Source organism: Sander lucioperca, chromosome 15, assembly GCF_008315115.2.
Source record: "Sander lucioperca isolate FBNREF2018 chromosome 15, SLUC_FBN_1.2, whole genome shotgun sequence".
Classification (NCBI taxonomy): domain Eukaryota; kingdom Metazoa; phylum Chordata; class Actinopteri; order Perciformes; family Percidae; genus Sander; species Sander lucioperca.
This window is the reverse complement of record NC_050187.1, coordinates 3,492,723-3,512,448: the sequence shown is the minus strand read 5'-3', so window position 1 is coordinate 3,512,448 and position 19,726 is coordinate 3,492,723. Positions and strand designations below refer to the sequence as shown.

General features: G+C 44.6%; 1 protein-coding gene across 1 annotated transcript in view; it reads left to right on the top strand.

Moving 5' to 3' along the window:
• The window catches only part of smap1 (small ArfGAP 1), a 235,402-nt gene that overhangs the window by 192,968 nt on the left and 22,708 nt on the right, over positions 1-19,726 (top strand). The window lies entirely within an intron of this gene.

Sequence of the window (19,726 nt, the reverse complement as noted above, 5' to 3'; positions counted from 1 at the left end):
GATCCACAATGTTGTAGCCTACTCTGGCTCAAATGAATAGACTACATATGGTCATCGAATCATAACAACCTTATCCACATTGTCGAAATCATTTAAATATTGAGCCATTACATTGAAAATCTTTTAGATAACAGGAGCCTATAATTTCTGTAGCCTATTCCGTAACAACAGACTACCTGGACGCCTTTTTCTCGTCTCTCTCCACACCGCTGTCTTCAGACTTTTGCGTTTTTACCCTTTAGACAGGAACGCGACGGTGGAGTGTTTTTAAGATTTCCACTCTGGGGGGTGGTTTCACTTTTTTGTGTGTTTTTAAGCCCCAAAAACGCCGTCGCCGAATAAACGAAAGGCACATCCGATAAAATATTTTTTCGTTTTCACGTGAGCGTTATCGTGTAAACAGGGCCTTAAGCGGTGGCTCGACCATTTTTGGTTGATTTTTTGGTTGTCTCCTCATGAACTCTGGCGCTAAAGTCAACGTCACGTTATGTGAATGAGGTTGGACGAGTGTTACACAAAAAGGGATGTTTCATTTGTTTTTCTCTCCTCCCGTTATGCTGATAGTTAAAGAACCATTAATGAAAGTAATGTGATCATTGTTTTGATTAGTAACTGTAATATGATTACAGAAGTTCCCAACAGTTATGTACATCATAGCTTTTCTATGTAATGGTCTATGGTCTTCACCATTTATTTTTCACAGTTGTTTTGCTTCATTATCATCTGTAATATGTTTCTGTCTTCCCACTCCACTGTTCTTCCATTTTTTCCCTCTCTCTGCTGTCACTCACCATCATCCGCTCTCTCACAAGAATATATTGTCCTTGAATCTGCACATAAACAGGGTTTTTCCTGGCTCAGAAAGGACCTTTGGGGGGGGAACGCATGACAGTAAGCATGATTGGTCCACTTACAGAGAGGCAATGAGTCTGTGTTACCTTATTTGACAGAAATCTGTGCATTTTGCTGTTATTTCGGACAATTTCTTAAACAAGAATGTATATTATGTAAATAAAACCCAAATTAACAAAAGTCCTTCAAATATATTAATATTTAAATACTGCAGGTACAATCACTGGGAGGGTTCAATACAGACTGAATCTGGAGATACAACTGAGTTTAGTTCTCATATTCAACTTTATGTTCTGCTTGTTTAATGGTTGTTTGGTAAATTGCTCCTTAACACAGTTGGAGAGGATTTGAATTGCTATTTTTATTTACAATTCTTATTATTTTGGTGCTGGTGATTTTCCTTATGGGCTGACTAGAATCTCTTTGGGGGGCACCAAAAATTCCTCTATGCAGGAAAAACCCTGATACAGTATACTGTTCCTGTTCTCCTCCTCGCCCTACATATGTCCCCTTCCTCCTTTTTAGACACTCCTTGCCCTTGCCCTTATTGTCCTTTCCTCTCCCTGGTACACAGGGCCTCATTAATCAATGTTAGGTATGTACAAATATATGTGTAAATCAGACATACTTTACAAGAATGTCTAAGCGTAATAATATAGGAACTTGGATTTATGCTTAAATGTGCATACTGTACATTCAAATGCAGCCAAGCTGGTGTAAAGCCCAGAGATAAAATGGGGACTTCTTTCATTTCTTTTCTTTTCACAAGTTCTTTAAAGGGGCTACATTCGAGCCCTCGTCTTGTATAAAGTGCTTGAAAGCAATACTTGAGTAAAAGTACAAGTATACCAGAAAACGACTTTGATAGAAGTCACCTTTTAAAATATTTAAAATATTGCTCGAGTAAAAGTCTTAGGGCCCTATTTTAACGATCTAAGCGCACGGCCTGAAGCGCCTGGTGCAGGTTTGTTTAGGGTGTGTACGAATCCACTTTTGCTAGTTTAACGGCGGAAAAAAGGGTCCGGTCGCCAAGGGCATGGTTCAAAAGGGTTGTACTTAGTGTCTTAATTAATCTTAGGTGTGTTTTGGGCTTAACATGCAATAAACCAATCAGAGTGTCATCTCCCATTCTCTAAAAGCCAGGCGTGTTTGTACCTTGGCGCATTGCTATTATGATGGCGGATTTGCTAAGCAGGAAGGAGAGATTTTCAGGAGAAGAAACTGATCTGCTCGTGCATGAAGTGAAAGTGTGCGAGCAGATCATATATGGCACGAGCACTATGCCACCAAAACTCCACAAGGTGAAGCAGGCATTAAAATAATAATGAAATGCTGCATTATTGACTTCAGACCAGATTTTTGTTGGTCAATGGCGCGATCACATTGTGATGAAAAACTGAGTTAAAATAAAAAAAATACAGAAGAGCGAGGCTCAAACGAAAACAGATTTATTTGACCAAACACTCGAATATAGATTGGGGAGTAACTCAGGAGCAGAAACTAGGATGGGGATGGACTCAGAGGTAAAACCTAGGAGGGCGAGGGACTCAGGGGCAAAAGCTAGGATAGCGAGGGACTCAAGGGGAAAACCTAGGATGGCGAGGAACTCAAGGGGAAAACCTAGGATGGCGAGGAACTCAGGGCAGAAACTAGGATGGCGAGGGAGCTCAGGGGAGTGCGGGGAGACCGGGGCCAAAGATCCGAGGAGGTGACACAGGAAGAGGGAAGCAGAGGAGCCGAGGCAGGGCTGGCTGGACGCAGGGACGGAGGCAGGATGAAGCAGGGGGCCGTGGGAGGAGGACTGAATGGTGAGGCCAGCTGGGTATGGTAGGCTTGGAAGTGAACACTGCGGAAGCAAACACAAAGAAGTAAGACAAGGAAACACACAGGGACAGGTAAGTGCAAAGGATCTTTCAGGTAGTTTTAGCAGTGAGTGTCACCGGTGAAGCTGAGACAACGATTCAGCGGAGATTGTCTGTTGAGCCGGGGTTGAAGTACTGTGCTTGATTGTAGATGGCTGGCAGGTGTGCGTGGCGGGAAAGCGATGATGGTGATTGCAGCAGGTGTGTCTTGTCAGCTGGCAGGCAGTAGACAGGAGGGGAGGAGGGAAAGCAAAAGAGACACAGGGAGAGAGACAGAGCCGACAGAGAAAAAAACGGCTAGAGAAAATAAACAAAAACACAGCCAGCCAACCCCAACCATCCCAGTACCCCCTCCTCAACGGACGCCTCCAGGCGGACCGCCAGGCTTGTCCGGGTGGGCCCTGTAGAAGTCCTCTATGAGGGTGTCGTCGAGGATCTGACTGGCAGGAATCCAGGATCGTTCCTCCGGACCCTAGCCGGCCCAGTCTACAAGGTACCGGTAGCCCCGACCCTACGTCGCACGTCCAGGAGGCGGCGTACTGTATAGGCCGGATGGCCGTCGATGATCCGGGGAGGGGGAGGCGCTGCCACTGGGGTGGAGCTGGGAGACGTGGAAGACAGGATGTATCTTGAAGTGAGGCGGGAGCCTGAGTTTGTCGGTGGCGGGGTTCAGGATGGTCTTGATGGTGTACGGTCCCACGAACCGGGGGGTGAGCTTCTTGGAGGAGATCTGGAGAGGGAGGTCCCAGGAGGAAAGCCACACCTTCTGACCAGGCCGGTAGACAGGAGCAGGAGTCCAGTGGCGGTATGCCAGATGCTTATTCCGGGAAGCTGTGCGCTGGAGAGCAGCCCTGGCCTCCCTCCAAACTCGTCGACACCGCCGCAGATGGATCTGGACAGACGGCACTGCCACCTCTTCCTACAGGGCTGGGAACAGTGGTGGCTGGAACCCCATGGCACACATGAAGGGCGACATCCCAGTGGCAGTGCTGACGAGGGAGTTATAGGCGTACTCGACCCACGGGAGGTGGGAACTCCATAACGAGGGGTTAAGGTACGCCACACACCTAAGAGCCGCCCCCAGGTCCTGATTCGCCCGCTCAGTCTGCTCGTTGGTCTGAGGGTGGTAACCAAATGACAGGCTGACAGTGGTGCTGAGAGCTTGGCAGAAGGACTTCCAGACCTGCGACGTGAACTGGGGTCCCCGGTCGGAGACGATGTCCAGGGGGATACCGTGGAGGCGGAAAACATGGTGGATCAACAGGCGGGCAGTTTCCATGGACGAGGGTAGTTTGGCCAGAGGAATGAAATGGACAGATTTGGAGAACCGGTCAGCAACTGTGAGAATGACCATATTGCCATGGGAATTGGGCAAGCCAGTGATAAAGTCCAGGGCAATGTGAGACCAGGGCCGACCGGGGACTGGGAGGGGGCGGAGCAGACCGGCGGGCGGTTGATGGATGCTTTGTAGCAGGCGCACACCTCACAAGCTGCCACAAAATCCCGGCAGTCCTTGTCCAGGGTGGACCATCAGAATCGTTGGCGGAGCAGGAACAGGGTCCTGGCAGTTCCTGGATGGCAGCTGAACTTGGAGGCGTGCGCCCACTGGAGAACCTGGTAGTGGGCGCTCGGAGGGACGTAGAGGCGGTTCGGGGGACCGGTACCAGGGTCTGGATCCGTGGACTGAGCACGGAGGACGGTGGACTCAACCTCCCAGAACAGGGTTGCGACGAGGCAGGAACGGGGAAGGATGGGGTCAAGCTGGTCCACCGGGTCCTCAGAGGAGTGGAGACGGGACTGAGCGTCAGGTTTGACGTTGCGGGATCCTGGGCGGTATGACAGGGTGAAATTAAACCGGTTGAAAAACAGGGCCCACCGTGCCTGGCGGGAGTTGAGTCTCTGGGCATTCTGTATGTAGGAGAGGTTTTTGTGATCGGTCCAGACCAGGAAGGGGTGCTCGGCGCCCTCCAGCCAGTGCCCCCACTCCTCCAGGGCCAATTTCACGGCCAACAGCTCCCGGTCTCCCACGCTGTAGTGCTGCTCAGTGGGGGTCAGGCGACGGGAGAAGAAGGCACAGGGATGGAGTTTGTGGTCAGAGGGAGAGCGCTGGGACAGGGTGGCCCCAACACCCACGTCCGAGGCATCCACCTCTACCACGAACTGGAGAGAGGGGTCAGGGTTGGTGAGGATGGGGGCGAAGGTGAACTGGGTTTTGAGGAGGGAGAAGGCTGCAGCGGACCAGATAAAGGGAACCGAAGGGGAGGTGAGGCGGGTGAGAGGGGCGGCCAGGGAACTGTAGTTATGGATAAAGCGACGGTAAAAATTGGCAAAGCCCAAAAAACGCTGCAGTTGTTTAACGGAGGTGGGAGTGGGCCAGTCGGCTACGGCTTGGATTTTGGCCGGGTCGGCACGGAGCCGCCCACTCTCAATGATAAAACCTAGAAATTGTACGGATGGGACGGGAAACTCACATTTCTCTGCCTTGACGAACAGCCTGTTCTCCAGAAGCCGCTGCAGCACTAAACGGACGTGTTCGGTGTGTTGGACTGGGTCACGGGAGAAGATCAGGATGTCGTCGAGGTAGACAAAAACAAACCGATGCAGAAAGTCGCGGAGTTCAAGCCCTTTTTTCAATGAGGGCTTGAAAAACAGCGGGGGCGTTTGTGAGGCCAAATGGCATCACCAAATATTCGTAGTGGCCTTACGGAGTATTAAAAGCCGTTTTCCACTCGTCCCCCTCCCGGATCCCGAGCACAAGATGGTAGGCGTTTCTGAGGTCTAACTTAGTGAATATGGTGGACCGGGAGAGGGACTCAAAAACAGAATCCATAAAGGGAAGCGGATACTTGTTCTTTACAGTTATGGCATTAAGCCCCCGTTAGTCAATGCATGGACGAAGAGTTTTGTCTTTCTTGGCCACATAAAAGAAGCCTGGTGACGAGGAGGGACAGATGATACCGGCAGTCAGGGAGTCTTTGATGTACTGCTCCATAATCTCTCTCTCGGATGCGACAAATTAAACAGCCGGCTGGACGGGAGGGGTGCGTCCGGGAGGAGGGCTATGGAGCAGTCGTAAGGGCAGTGGGGGGGGGGGGGGAAAGACAAAGCCTGCACCTTACTAAACACCTGAGCAAGGTCATGGTATTCGGGGGGAACGAGTGTCAAATCAGGGGGAACAGGGGAAGTGAGAGATTGAATGGACTTACTGGGGGCAGGCGCAGACAAAAGACATGACGTGTGACAATGATTGCTCCAATTTCTGATCTTCCTCCGCGCCCAGTCCACATTGGGGTTGTGAGAGATGAGCCAGGGGAGACCAAGAACCACGGGGGACACAGGAGAGGAGATGAGGTGAAAGGGGAGAGATTGGTGGGTGACGGTGGTGAGTGACTGGTTGTTGAGACTGATGGCGTGAAGGGGCGTGTCCAGGGGGATGAACGGAATGGCGAGCTGTTTAGCAATATCTAGGTCCAAAAAGTTTTCGTCGGCGCCGGAGTCAACCAATGCCCCCAGAGGAAGTGTTATCTCTTGCCACGACAGGGAGACCTCCAATAGGAGGCGAGGGTTGGGAGAATTTCGGCCCGCCAGAGCTCCCACTGCTACTGGCGAGCCGACTCCTTTAGGGCGAATAGGGCAGGATGAGATTTAATGACCGGGTTTACCGCAGTAAATACACACACCAGCCAAACAGCGGCGCTCACGTTGCTCTGGGGACAAGCGGGCACGACCTAACTGCATGGGTTCAGGGGAAGGGGGTGCCGGAGGAATAATTGAGCGCGGCTGGGGAGGCGAGGGAGCAGAGACCCGAGATGGCAGAGGGCAAGATCGGGCAGAGGAAGAGCCACGAGGGGCGCGCTCCCTCTCCCATGCCCGGAGGCGATTGTCTAGATCAACGGCGTTGTCAATCAGGCTATCGAGGCTCTCCGGCTCGTCCCTGGCGGCCAAAAGATCCTTTACACTTTTTCACTCCGGTCGCGGAGCAAACCGGCGATGAAACGCATCTTGGCTTCGTCCGAGCTGTAAGTTACTGGCTGCCTCCTGAATACCAGGGTACACTGCACGATGAACCCCTTGCACGTTCCCAACGCACCGGAGAATTTGTCAGGGGATGGAATCGGAGATGAGGCATTCACCTCACAGTATGTGGATAATAATTACCTCTGCCTTGGTGTGAAGGTTAACCTGTGATATTTTGTCTTTAACCAACAAGTCTGACTGGCTATGTTTCTGTCATTGGATTTAGGTGTCCTTTCCTGTTGGGCCCTCCAGCCAAACTCTCAGTTGTAGAATGAGTGTATCTCCTGACCAATGTTCAAAATTAGCACCATCCACCAGCCAAATGCTGGTAAAATTTACAAGTGGCTGGTAGATTTGCTTCACTCACCAGACAAAAAAAACAAGCTGGCAAAATTTTAACATTCTCTAGCCATTTGGCTGCTGGACAAAAAGTTCATTTTGGATCCTGCTCCTGACCCCTTACAAACACAAACTTGGCCGTGCAGGTTCATGCTCCCAAGGAGAAACCGTGAACTTACCTGTAGAGCCATCATTGCAGCGTCAACCTTTCCTCTCCTATACACACAAGCAGTAATCACAAGGGCAGAGTTTTGACAGTCAATGCACATCCACCTAACCTCACACACATACACACACACACACACACAGAGACTTTGGGATTAAGCAGGCGGATATTGCTCTACAGCTGTCATTAGGTGGGTGTGTGTAGAATGATGAAGCCAGCAGCCTGCTGATTCGTGCAGCTATTAACCGGCATCAGGGAGCGCTCGCCTATCTGCAAATATGTCAATTACAAAAATACGATTACAGCCTTGTAGGAGGGGGAGGTTTTGTGTTATCCCCAGTGTTTTGCTACCGCCCCCTCTCTCTCTCTAACACACCCACACTTTCTCCCTTGTCTTGTCCTCTGTTTCACCCTGAGCGAGAAAAATGTAGTTAAGTAGGTTTTACCAAAAACATTTTTTTATTTTAAAACTTGAAAAAAAAAAGTAAGGTATGCTACGATAAATGATCCCACTGAGGGTTTCACCAATAAAATGTCGTCAATTTTTTTATTGCGAGATTAACGTTCTTTTTGGCATAGCAAACTTTGTAGTTTTTTTTCACATGCTGTTGCAACAACTAGTAACGTTAGAAAGACTACAACACCACACCGGATCTAGCTAGACCGGAAACAAAACAACAGGCACGCCGCACACAATTGTTTGGGCTTGCGAGCTGGCCAAAGAGTAGTAGGCTAATGTTATGTTTTGAGTGGATGGCGAGCGCGAGACACCGAAATGGATGCCAATAAGATTCTGAATGGAAAGTTTACTTTTAAAAAGTTGCCAAATGGTTCCATTGACAAGACCAAAGTGATCTGTGTGTTTTGTCGTTGTGAACTGAGCTATCATTGTAGCACATCCTGTCTGAAATACCACTTGATGGCCAAGCACACAGCTGATGTGAATTCTCCGCCCCTTCGTCAAAGCCAGGTGACAAAAGCACAAAGCAAGCCGATCCACTTTTCCATGTTGATAAGAGCATTAAAATGAGAAAAAATAATTGGACAAAAAGAAATCTAGGGACATTTAGAATAGATAAAAATGTGCGATTAATTGCGAGTTAACTATGACATTAATGCAATATATCGCGATTAAATATTTGAATCATTTGACAGCACTAAATATATATTATATATATATTTATATATAATATATATATATTATATATATATATATATATATATATATATATATATACACGTTTTTCAAGTGAACAGACAGGACTCCATTGCAGTAGTCCAAACGGGAGGTTATGAAAGCATGATTGAGGGTTTCTGCCACGGAGTCAGAGAGTGATGACCAGAGTCTGGAGATGTTTTTGAGATGAAAAAAGGCTGATTTGAAGTCCGTGAGGAGGGCGGCTCCTGAGCGTAAACATCCCCGCTCAAGAGGCTGGTCTGCCGCCTTTTTGATGATCTCCGGCAGATCCAAGAAGAGAGTCTTAGCGGTGGAGGGTGGAGCCTCCTGAGGCAGTGGGGAAGACCGCCGGAGCGGTGCCCTTGGCCATTCCGGAGATGGGGAGAGCCGCAATAGGAGGGCATTGATCCCTGTTTCGAGGTCCAGTCCTCCCAGGTGGGAGGAGGGACAGCCAGTGACGGAGGCTTTATCCGAGGGAATTGAGCCACCGGGCTCGTGCTCGTCGACAAAGCCTTCCTCCAGCAGATCCAGGGTGCTGACGGATTCCCGTCTGTCTGCCCAGCTGCCATCTCCTTCCCCGCTAGCCTAACACTCCAGAAAAGCTTCCACCCGCCGGTTAAGCTCAGGCAGGCGGGCGCAGAACTGGCAGGAGGCGTCGGGGGTGAGAGCCAGGCCGGCGTGAGCGGTGCCAAGGCAGGTCTCGCAGCAGGGATGGAGGTCCAGCGGCAGGATATACCCGGTGCGTCAGGTGGGGCAGAGGCGAACACCGCTGGAAGTGGAGCTTGTCTTCATGCTGCTAGCTTGAAGAAAAAGTGGGAGATGAACAACGGGTCCGCTCTGTTTATATACAGTTTCTGCGGACGTAGTTGAAAGCCCGTGCTGGACGCAAGGGCGGGAAAGAAATCTTCACGACTGCGCATGCGCGAAGGGATAAACCCAATAGCGTAGCTTAGAGGGCGAAGCCTATACAAAATAGAACCGGAAGTACTATACAGAGTTCTCTGGTGTGCCCTCTAGTGAACATCAACATTAAGTTAAAGTAGAAGCCTTTGCAGAAGTGTGCTGTGTTTAAGGATTAACAGGATGAAACAGAGAAAGGGAAAAGAAAAAGAAAAAAGAATGTCTTTAAGAGAGGTGTGTGTGTGTGTGTGTGTGTGAGAGAGAGAGAGAGAGAGAGTATGAAGGAAGGATAGGAGGAAGGAGTGAGGGGTGAAGGGAGAGTGAAGTAGGAAGAGAAAAGAAGGAAATGCAGTTGATTGCTGAAGAAGGAATAAGGGGTGAAAGAGGAGAAAGAGATAAATGTAGTTTGTTGAGAGCAGAAAAAAAATTCGAGGGAGGTAGAGAGGGATGAGGTAATGAGCTAACCAGCAATTGATTTCTTCCTTCTTGTTCTTCCTTTCCTTTAGTCTTTCACTCCTTCTTTCCTTCCTGTTCCTTACTGGCACTCTCTTTCTTGAATTCAGATTTCCGAGGTGAGCTTTGCTTTTGTTTTCAGTAGATTAGCCCAAATCCTTCAGCACACACACACACACACACACACACACACACACACACACACACACACACACACACACACACAGCCTAGTGTGGTTTTAAAGCCACAGATGGTCTATCAGAGGGGAGTTTATGAGTATTGCAGTGATGGAAAACCATAGGGAGAAAGATAGTCGTATTTTGTGTGTGTGTGTGTGTGTGTGTGTGTTTGGCTGTAGAGGTCTATGAATAGCGACAGTGAGGAAAAGGCTGTCAGAGTAGTAATTCAGAGCTCTGGCTGCACCCATCAACACCAACATTGGCTGAGAAGAATGGAGCCTTGTTGAAGAGGCTTTCTATTACACAATGTGCTGCTAGGAGCCCCGCAACATATCACACACTATGTGGACGCTGTGTGTGTGTGTGTGTGTGTGTGTGTGTGTGTGTGTGTGTGTGTGTATATGAGACTGAGAAAGACAAAGAAAAGCATAGACGCACATGTGACATGCTCTGCTTGTATTTCTCCTTTAGAAGTGAGGTCAGACTGACATATCACTGCATTTTATGTATGTGCCATCAGTTTGGCTTTGGCAAGAAATCTGCAGGACTGCTTCACTGTCCTTTAAAGCAAATTGACCCTAATACTCAGGGACGTCACTAGGATTGAAAGACGGGGGGCTTAGCCACCCGGCTATGCACAATTTTCCCTTGCAAAATCTTACTTACAAACGTTACTCTAATGTTAGCTTTTAGATAAATCAAAGCTGCATGGGTGAAACTTATTTAGGCCAGACTGTGCTCCTGCCAAGTTATTCTGTAGGCTATGACTTAAATGCTATCCATCTGCTTGTGTAAATGTGTGATAAAGTAATACCATACCTAATTCCTCTCTCTATTAGATAAGTTGCAGGTCAAAATAAGACTATTTAATTACACTAACTACTGTTACTGCACGGTAGAGTGGTTGAATCAGTAGCTATTTGTTGTTGTGTTTGTTGTTGTGTTTGTTGTGTTTCCATCCACACATTTCTATGCGAATTAAGTGATATCGAATGAAAAATGGCTTATGGAAACAGTAAAATTCAGTTGAATTTCATGAAAAAGTTTATATGTTCGGGTTAATCGGATTTTCTCTTGATCGATATACGGCTTATGCGATAAACGCTGAAGGACGTGAGTCCTGTCTATTGCGCCATACACCTGTGGCACAAGGTGCACTCTGGAGTTACGCAGTGAGATCTCATGCGCCTCATCCACTCCAGGTAGGTAGCCTATATATACCTTCGCATCATCCTCGTTTGTATGGCATTGCACACGCCGTAAACACACGGTGGTCTTGCTGACCCCAAATGTTTCACCATGTAGCCACGTTTCGCCATGTAGCCAGTTTGTAGAGCGCAATTGTAATATGCTTCTCGATTGGAACCGGAGGGCCATGGCTTATCTAGGTCAAGGGATGGGCCAATAAAATTACACAACAGGTCAAATCCGAAAATGCTTCAACCAAAGGGTTTCCGTTAAGTGTCTCTAAACCACAATCTTCCAGAACAGTTTGGAGCGCTCGTGTTCCCACACCACAGGTTGCCTCCGTTGTCGTCGGGCATTTACGTGCATCTGCATCATCATAGCAATGTGTTGATAGCGTCGTTGTTTTCTTATTATAGCTTGATATGTCGCTATCAGCTGGCACATAAGCACTATTACAACTTGTGCAATATGAATCATTTGTAGGTTGATCCATTTTGTCTGGCAAAACTTTGTTCGCAAATGTCAGCTAGAATGTTGTGCGATTCAGTACGAAAATGAATATAATATACCAATTTGACCGCAAAACAGCATGTGACGTCATTACGCGCAGGTTTTTATTCGCTTTAAAGCTGTTGGATGGAAACACACTTTCACCAGCTTTATTCGCTTGAATTTTTTTACTGAAGTGTCACGTCAACATCCAAAATGTCAGGTCCAGCACAAATCAGTAAAACAGACAAACAGATGTCAGTATACCATCACAAATAACAGTACTAGAAAGAATAAAATAATAAATAGCCATTATTCCATACTTTATCATGTAAGCTGTTGATAAGGATCCTATTTCAAGTAGCTACTTTCTGAATTTAATAACCTGATGGCGGAGGAATACAACTTTCAACGACTACTATATGTATCTATATATGTACAGTTGTGTTCAAAATAATAGCAGTCCAACATCACTAACCTCATAAATCAAATTTTTTGGTAGAAGTGATATTTCTACATGGCAAATATTACTAGTAAGTGTTGTAGAGTCATAGAAAACCAACAGACCCAACAGTCAAGACATGCATGCTGCTCATTCTGTGTAATTTAATCTATAATTGAAAGGGGCATGTTCAAAATAATAGCAGTGTTGTGTTCAATTAAGGAAGGAAGGAAGCAAATGTTGTGCATGCTGGTTATAGTGCATTTCACACTGAAATACTCAGCAAAATGGGTCATTCCAGACATTGCTCTGAGGAACAGCAGACTTTGATTAAAAAGTTGATTGGAGAGGGGAAAACATATAAAGAAGTGCAGAAAATTATAGGCTCCTCAGCCAAAATGATTTCAAATGCCTTGAAATGGCATCCAAAGCCTGAATGATGAGGGAAAAAACAGTCAACTACCATTCGAATGGATCGAAGAATAGCCAAAATGGCAAAGGCTCAGCTCCAGGAAAATCAAAGAAGACTTAAAGTTACCTGTGAGTACTGTTACGATCAGAAGAAGGCTATGTGAAGCAAAGCTATCAGCTAGAAGCCCCCGCAAAGTCACATTGCTGAAAAAAAGACATGTACTGAATAGGTTGAAATTTGCCAAAGGACACATTGACTGGCCAAAGGAGAAATGGGGCAACATTCAGTGGACTGATGAGAGCAAAATTGTTCTTTTTGGGTCTAGGGGCCGCAGACAGTTTGTCCTCCGACCCCCATGCACTGAATTCAAGCCACAGTACACTGTGAAGACAGTAAAGCATGGTGGTGCAAAAATCATGTTATGGGGATTTTTCTCATACTGTGGTGTTGGGCCTATTTATCGCATACCAGGAATCATGGATCAGTTTCAATACAACAAAATACTTGAAGAGGTCATGTTGCCTTATGCTGAAGAGGAAATGCCTTTGAAATGGGTCTTTCAACAAGACAATGACCCAAAACACACCAGTAAGCGAGCAAAGATTGATGTTATGGAGTGGCCAGCCCAATCCCCAGACCTCAATCCCATAGAAAACTTGTGGGGTGACATCAAAAATAGATGCCGATGTGGTCTCCTTTTCCACGTGCAGATGGATGCAGATGGATTCAATACATCAGGTTTTGTATGTGGTCACCACATTCAGTTGTCACCGTCAGGATACATTTCCTGTTAAATCATGACACTTTAATGAGAACATGAATAATGGCAATGTGTCATATATAACAGCTTGTCAGACCAGGTGAATGGAGGACCATCATGTGTGTAGACTAACATACATACTGTACATACCCACACCTTGAAATTGGAACATTTCATGTGTTTGACACAGCTCTCTTATTTAGCTTCATATTGTTCATGATGTTTTCATTTGAATAAATCATGTAAATAAAGAGCATTTCCTAGTAGTAATTTTTAACACTTCTTCTTCCTTTTGTTCAACGTCCATTGCTTCAGCCTGGGTTTCTTCACATCAAGAAAATGTATTTGCACAAAAATGTTTTGTGTTAGGTCTTTTTATAACTATTTTATAATTATAGCATAATTAATGTGCTGTTGCGGTTTACATTTTAGACAACCAATTTTTTTTTTTTTACTGCCTGTGGGCTTACTTGACGGAACTTGTTTGCATATGGTGAGCAATAAATACATAAGAACATCGCGAAAGTGTATGACTTGGTCTTGACAGGCTATAGAATGAGAGTACATAACGTTGGCTAAAGGCTTCCCATGACGCTTCCCTGACTGGTGTTAGGTTGATAAGGGGTTTAAATGCTCGTGTGTTTAACTCAGACATTTCTCTGCCTTCACTGTTGTCACTAGCATTGTAAATTAGTGAGCAACCAGCACTAAACATAGCACTAACTTTAGCAAAGTTACTTTGCTTGTTAGCCTAGATTATTAGCAAGCTACTAACCCAGGGTGACGCTAATTGTAATGCCTCATCATGTAAATAAACACAAAAAACCAACAATGGTCTTACTGCAGTAAACTACCTGTAATGCCTAAAGTCTAGGCTGAACAGACAGTATGGACATTATCTAAGGAATAATGTTAAACTTACCGAACAAGGAGAACAGAAGTGGCCTTTACTGGCATTGACTGGATTTGAGTGAAGTGGAAGCCAGTAAGTCAGTCAGTAAACAAGGAAGTGACGTCCTAACTGAAGGCCTGCCTTGACGAGACATTGCATTTGCATTGCCAATTGAATAAAGAGACCAAAAAAAGCGCGGTGACCAAGTAAATGTTAATGCAATAGACTGTTTAGTTGGCACATTGAATTGCCAATTGAACGAAGAGACCAAAAAACCATGGCAAAATGAAATGCAATTGATTAAGATTTTATTCTAACGTTTAGTCAAAATAATTTAAACCGAATTGAGGATTGCATTGAAACTTTGCATATTGAATTGTCAATTGCAAAATACATATTCAAATTGAATGACAAAATTGCAAATTGAATTGACAATTGCAAAATACATTCCCATTTGAATAAAGAGACCAAAAAACTTCCATATCCAAGGGGTTATTGGGTAACATTCCACAGGCTCCACATGTTGCAGCTCCCTTCCTAAATCATTGTGGATGATGGTATTATCACACAGCTGTCAGACTCTGACTGAGTCACGGCGTCCATTCTACAAATATGTCTCGAAGGAGGTTGAATGGCTGGCGATTACTGCAGTTTGGGGGATTTCAAGTCTGTTAAGTGTGTTTTTCTAACTTTTCAAACACACTTAGCAGCAAATGGGCTCAGCCTCTTGATTGAGTCATGTCATGTATCTCGCTGACATCAGACGAATCAAGTGAGGACAGTTTGCTAACTGTTCTCACCTTCCATTCGCTCCTCTAATCAGGAGCCGCTATCATGCTATTGATACGTAAGAAGGTCCATCCTGCCGACGTCAACACCTGACTCACCTTAACTGGGTGTTTGCATGATTCTCATCCTCTCTAGGGCTGCAACTAACGATTATTTTCATGGTCCATTAATCTGTTAATTCTTTTCTCGATTAATCGATTAGTTGTTTGTTCTATAAAATGGTGAAAAATGTTGATCAGTGTTTCCCATAGCCCGAGATGATGTCCTCAAATGTCTTGTTTTTACAACTCAAAGATATTCAGTTTACTGTCACAGAGGAGAGACAAAACTAGAAAATATTCACATTTAAGAAGCTGCATTCAGAGATTTTTTTTCGTGAAAATGACTCAAATCGATTAATCGATTATCAAAATAGTTGGCAATTCATTTAATAATTGAAATCTAGTTGATTAGTCGATTAATCTTTGCAGCCTTATTTTGCTCCTTGTCTGTGTCTTTATTTTCAGTCTTCAAACATTCTCTCCTTCCTCTCTTCCTCTTGCATCCTACCCACCTACCTCCTCCTTTTATTTATCACTTCTTCTGACCTTTCCTTGAGTCGCTTCCTCTGTCCCTCCTTTTCTTCTCCATTCTTCCCTCCTGTCTGTCTCCTCCTTACTTCCACTATCTCTTTTTTGCGTTCCTCCTCTCCTCCTTCCTTTCTCTGCTCCAGCCAAAGGAAGTCAGCAGAGAGAGACAGAGGGGAGCAGCACTGCAAAAACACACTCTCAAAGCTTTGTGTGTTTGTATGCGTGTACACTTGAGGATTAAGTTTGTGATTGTGTGTGACTAAAAGAATTCAGTGTGTTAATTCACCAGTGTGTGTGTGTGTGTGTGTGTGTGTGTGTGTGTGTGTGTGTCTGTGTGTCTGTGTGTGTGTGTGTGTGTGTGTGTGTGTGTGTGTGTGTGTGTATGTGTGTTTGTGTTTCAGAAGCCACACTTTATCACAGTCTCACGTTATCTTATTCATGAAGTCCAGCTGACTATCGCCTCTCCTTTTCTCTCTCCATTCTCTGTCACCTCACTACACACACACACATACACACACGCACACACACTCACACACACTCACGCACACCTGTACATCGCTTTTAAGCAGGTGTTACTTTTCTGGCAGCTTTATCCATTAGACGTAATGGGTGTGTGCCTCAAAGGTTTTTTTTATTTATTTTTTTTTTTATTAAAAGGTGCATGAGAGCGAGAGTGTGTGTGTGTAGGTTGTAGGTATGTGTGTGTCCTGTCTGCAACTGTTCATGTCTACCTCTCTTTGCAGCGGCCTAATTAATGTCATCTGTCTCACTTACAGTGACAATGCTTCTCCTCTATTTTCTCCACCGTTCTCTTCGCTCCCGTCCTTTATTCAGCTCTTGCTCTTCTCCCTCTTATTTTTATCTCGTCTCTTCCCTTCGCCTCTCTCCTGTTCTCCTGTCTTGTCTCGTTATATACGGTATGCATGAGCGAATATACTCCCAATCTGTATACACAGTTTTTATGTGTTACCTGTATAACCTTAAGACCAATATGATGAGCAAAAACATACACCAACTGTCAAACTTAGCTAAGGGATGTTTGTGACTCCAAATGAGCAATCCAAGAGAAAGAAGAGTTAAATGTTAAACAACATGAAGTCATTTAGGGACAGACATAGGAACCTTTTTGGTACTGATCGATAAGTGTAGGTACCAAGAGTTGGCATTGGATGTCTGGTCAGATTTGTATTCCTGTTTGCTTATTTTTTGGTGTAATAGTTCTGTGTTTCACTCAAATGTTTGCCAACTTAAAGGTATAATATGCAGGGCTTTCCTCGAAAAACAATGTATAGACTAACACATAATTCCTTTCAATTGTCAGTTATGACCAGACCCACACGGAGTTTTAAGCCGTCATGCAGAATGAAAATCTATGGAATATAGCAGAGAGATGTGTTAACATTTTGAGTTTTATTTTTATTCATTTAATTTGTTTAAAATTCTGCGGAATTCTGCAGCCGCAGCTGTTAGATTCTGTGCTTATGACTGTATCTGCAGAGACCCTGCCCTCTACCTGTATTTCCTCTTTTCTTCCTATTTTGCTGTGTTCGGGACGTTTATGGGCGTCAGCAAGTAGCCTTAAGGCCACACGTGGGTGTGTAACCCCCCGCCAATAACAGCGTGCAGGATGTGAAGCCCGTTCTTATTCCCAAACGCCGCTTTGCCTCTCAATGTCTCGTATCGACGTACAAGTCTAACTGACAGAGACACACAGAAACAGACAGGATGAAGCTCTGAATTCACTCAAAATCCAACAATGTGGCACCTTCTGCAGAGGTGTGTGGGTGTTTATTACTGCTTTAGAATATAATCGCTGCAAAACAATGAGAAAAGACTATTTTATTGCTCTGATATACTGCTTTGTACGGCACTCCTCCTCTTCATTTACTCTCCAGCACGCTGGGCCACCGCTGCACGCTTTCTCTCTCAATTCAATTCAATTCAAATTGCTTTATTGGCATGAATGTCAGAAAAACAATATTGCCAAAGCATTAAGGATAATAAGATGAGAAAAAGTACATACATACAATTCATTGAGTAAACTAACATAAATTTAAAAACAAAAACAAGAAAACAACAGTATATTAATATCAAATTGTAAGTGTCAAATGTAAGGAGTACAAAGACAAAAACAAAAAACAACAACATGAAAAACACATGAAGTAGAGGACTAAATGAGAAGGCAGAGTAAACTGTGAGGAGATGAACTACAGATATTACGTGTTGTGCTGGTTGTCTCTCAGGCTGTGACATGCACTCACATATCTCGCTGCTTCTACAGCCCTCTCACTATTTTCTCCATGTATATTTAGCATTTTTGTCTGGTCAGAGAGTGTATCAAAATCTCTCTCTCTCTCTCTCTCTCTCTCTCTCTCTCTCTCTCTCTCTCTCTCTCTCTCTCTCTCTCTCTCTCTCTCTCTGGCCATTAAGCCGGGAGGAGGGGCCAACTTTGAATGCTGTGTAAAGCCATACTCACTATTTAGTTTACCTTTAAAACTGTTTTATTTTGTTAATGTTCTTGTATGGCTGTTTGTGTTTAGACAACATTAAACATTTGAGAATTGCGGTTCTTTTGTAAAATGGGGAAAAAGGGTTTTGTAGAAAAACATTTTTAACTGTAAATTTCATTATTCTAATAATGACCAATAATACATACAAACAGTAGCCTACCCAGCTTCAAAAATAATGTTCCTGTGACATTTCGAGTTTACGATTACCTGAAAGCTAATAAAAAAACGGAGAGATGACCTGGAGGCCAAGAGAGCACAGAGCGACTCAGCCCATGTTAACCACAGCTTTCGAGAAGATGAAATCCCCGCGGACAGCGTAGCTTACCAGCTGGTAGCATGCAGCTTACAGACTGGTAGCATGCAGCTAAAGACACAGGGTAACGTTAACTTACCGACTGGTAGCATGCAGCTAAAGACACAGGGTAACGTTAACTTACTGGGAGCCTGCAGCTGCACTATTCCAGTCACCATGGTCACTGCCAGAGATGACAGAGAAACAACAGAACTGGAAAATCCTCCTGCTCCCTAAAGTCACCAGTGTGACAACATTTTGCCTTTCCTGTGAGTGAGTTATGTAAACAAACAACGAAGGTAAAGCAGGTGGTCTCCGACGAGACTCCATGGTGCCTTCAAGTACATCTTGTTAAACTGATGGTGCATTGTATTGCGCCACTAAAAAAAAAACTCTAGCTCAAGCTGTTCATAAATTTGTTTGATTAAATTTCTGCTCATTCACAGTTAGTGTGAGGAAGATGGTTCAATATTTTTTTTTATAATGATATTAATTTGTTTACCTGGAGCAAAGGAAAACGGCAAACATCGGTATCGACATCGGCCAAATGAAAATTTTACACATTGGTATCGGCTGAGAAATTTGCAATCGGTACATCACTACTTTTGGCATATGCAACTCTGCTCTGTATATGCACGGTTGATGTAAAAAAGAGCAGGTATATTGTACACCATAAGATCAAAAATATGTTTTGTTAAAACTATTTTTATTCCATGACATGCAAACTCAAAACCTTTTTATTTTCTCAGACATTTGTTTAATTACAGTATGTGTGTGTGTTCGGTGTGTGTCTGTGTACAAATTTGTATGGTCGCACTTGTATGTTTTGTTTGTTTTTGTTGATTGTCTTGTTGTGTATTCCTATTTCTATTCATGCTTTGTTTTAATGTGTATGCTGTTTTTTTAATGTAAAGCACTTTGGGTGTACGTGTAATTAGGGCCGCACGCTGTTGGAAACAAACTGACATTGCAAAATGTTTTCCTTTGATGAATATTGGGATATGAAAAAAGACTGTAATTTTTTTACAAGATGACATAAATAGCTTCATTTGGAAATAATAAATCATTGTCGACTACTGAGGTGATTTTGCAGGGGAGTGCATCTACATAGAAAATAAAAAATGAAAAAGGAACTTTTCTTATGTGAACCATTCTTTGTTGAACTTTAATGCTTTAAAAACACCAAAGCAAGTAAGTGCTGTGACTACTCTTCTGATGTGATTTTGGATGTGACGTATTCATATAATCCTATTAATCCAGGCTAAAGTCACTGATAATAATGCATGCATGTTGCTTCCTCTAAATTTCAGGTTGTGGTTGACTAGAGGGGCCTGCGTTGGTTGTTCAATAACTTGAATTGATTGTGGTTAGTGGTTTGCGATGCATACAGAGCCTGCATGCACAGGAGAGCCTCTCTTCCCATAACATACTCCGTCG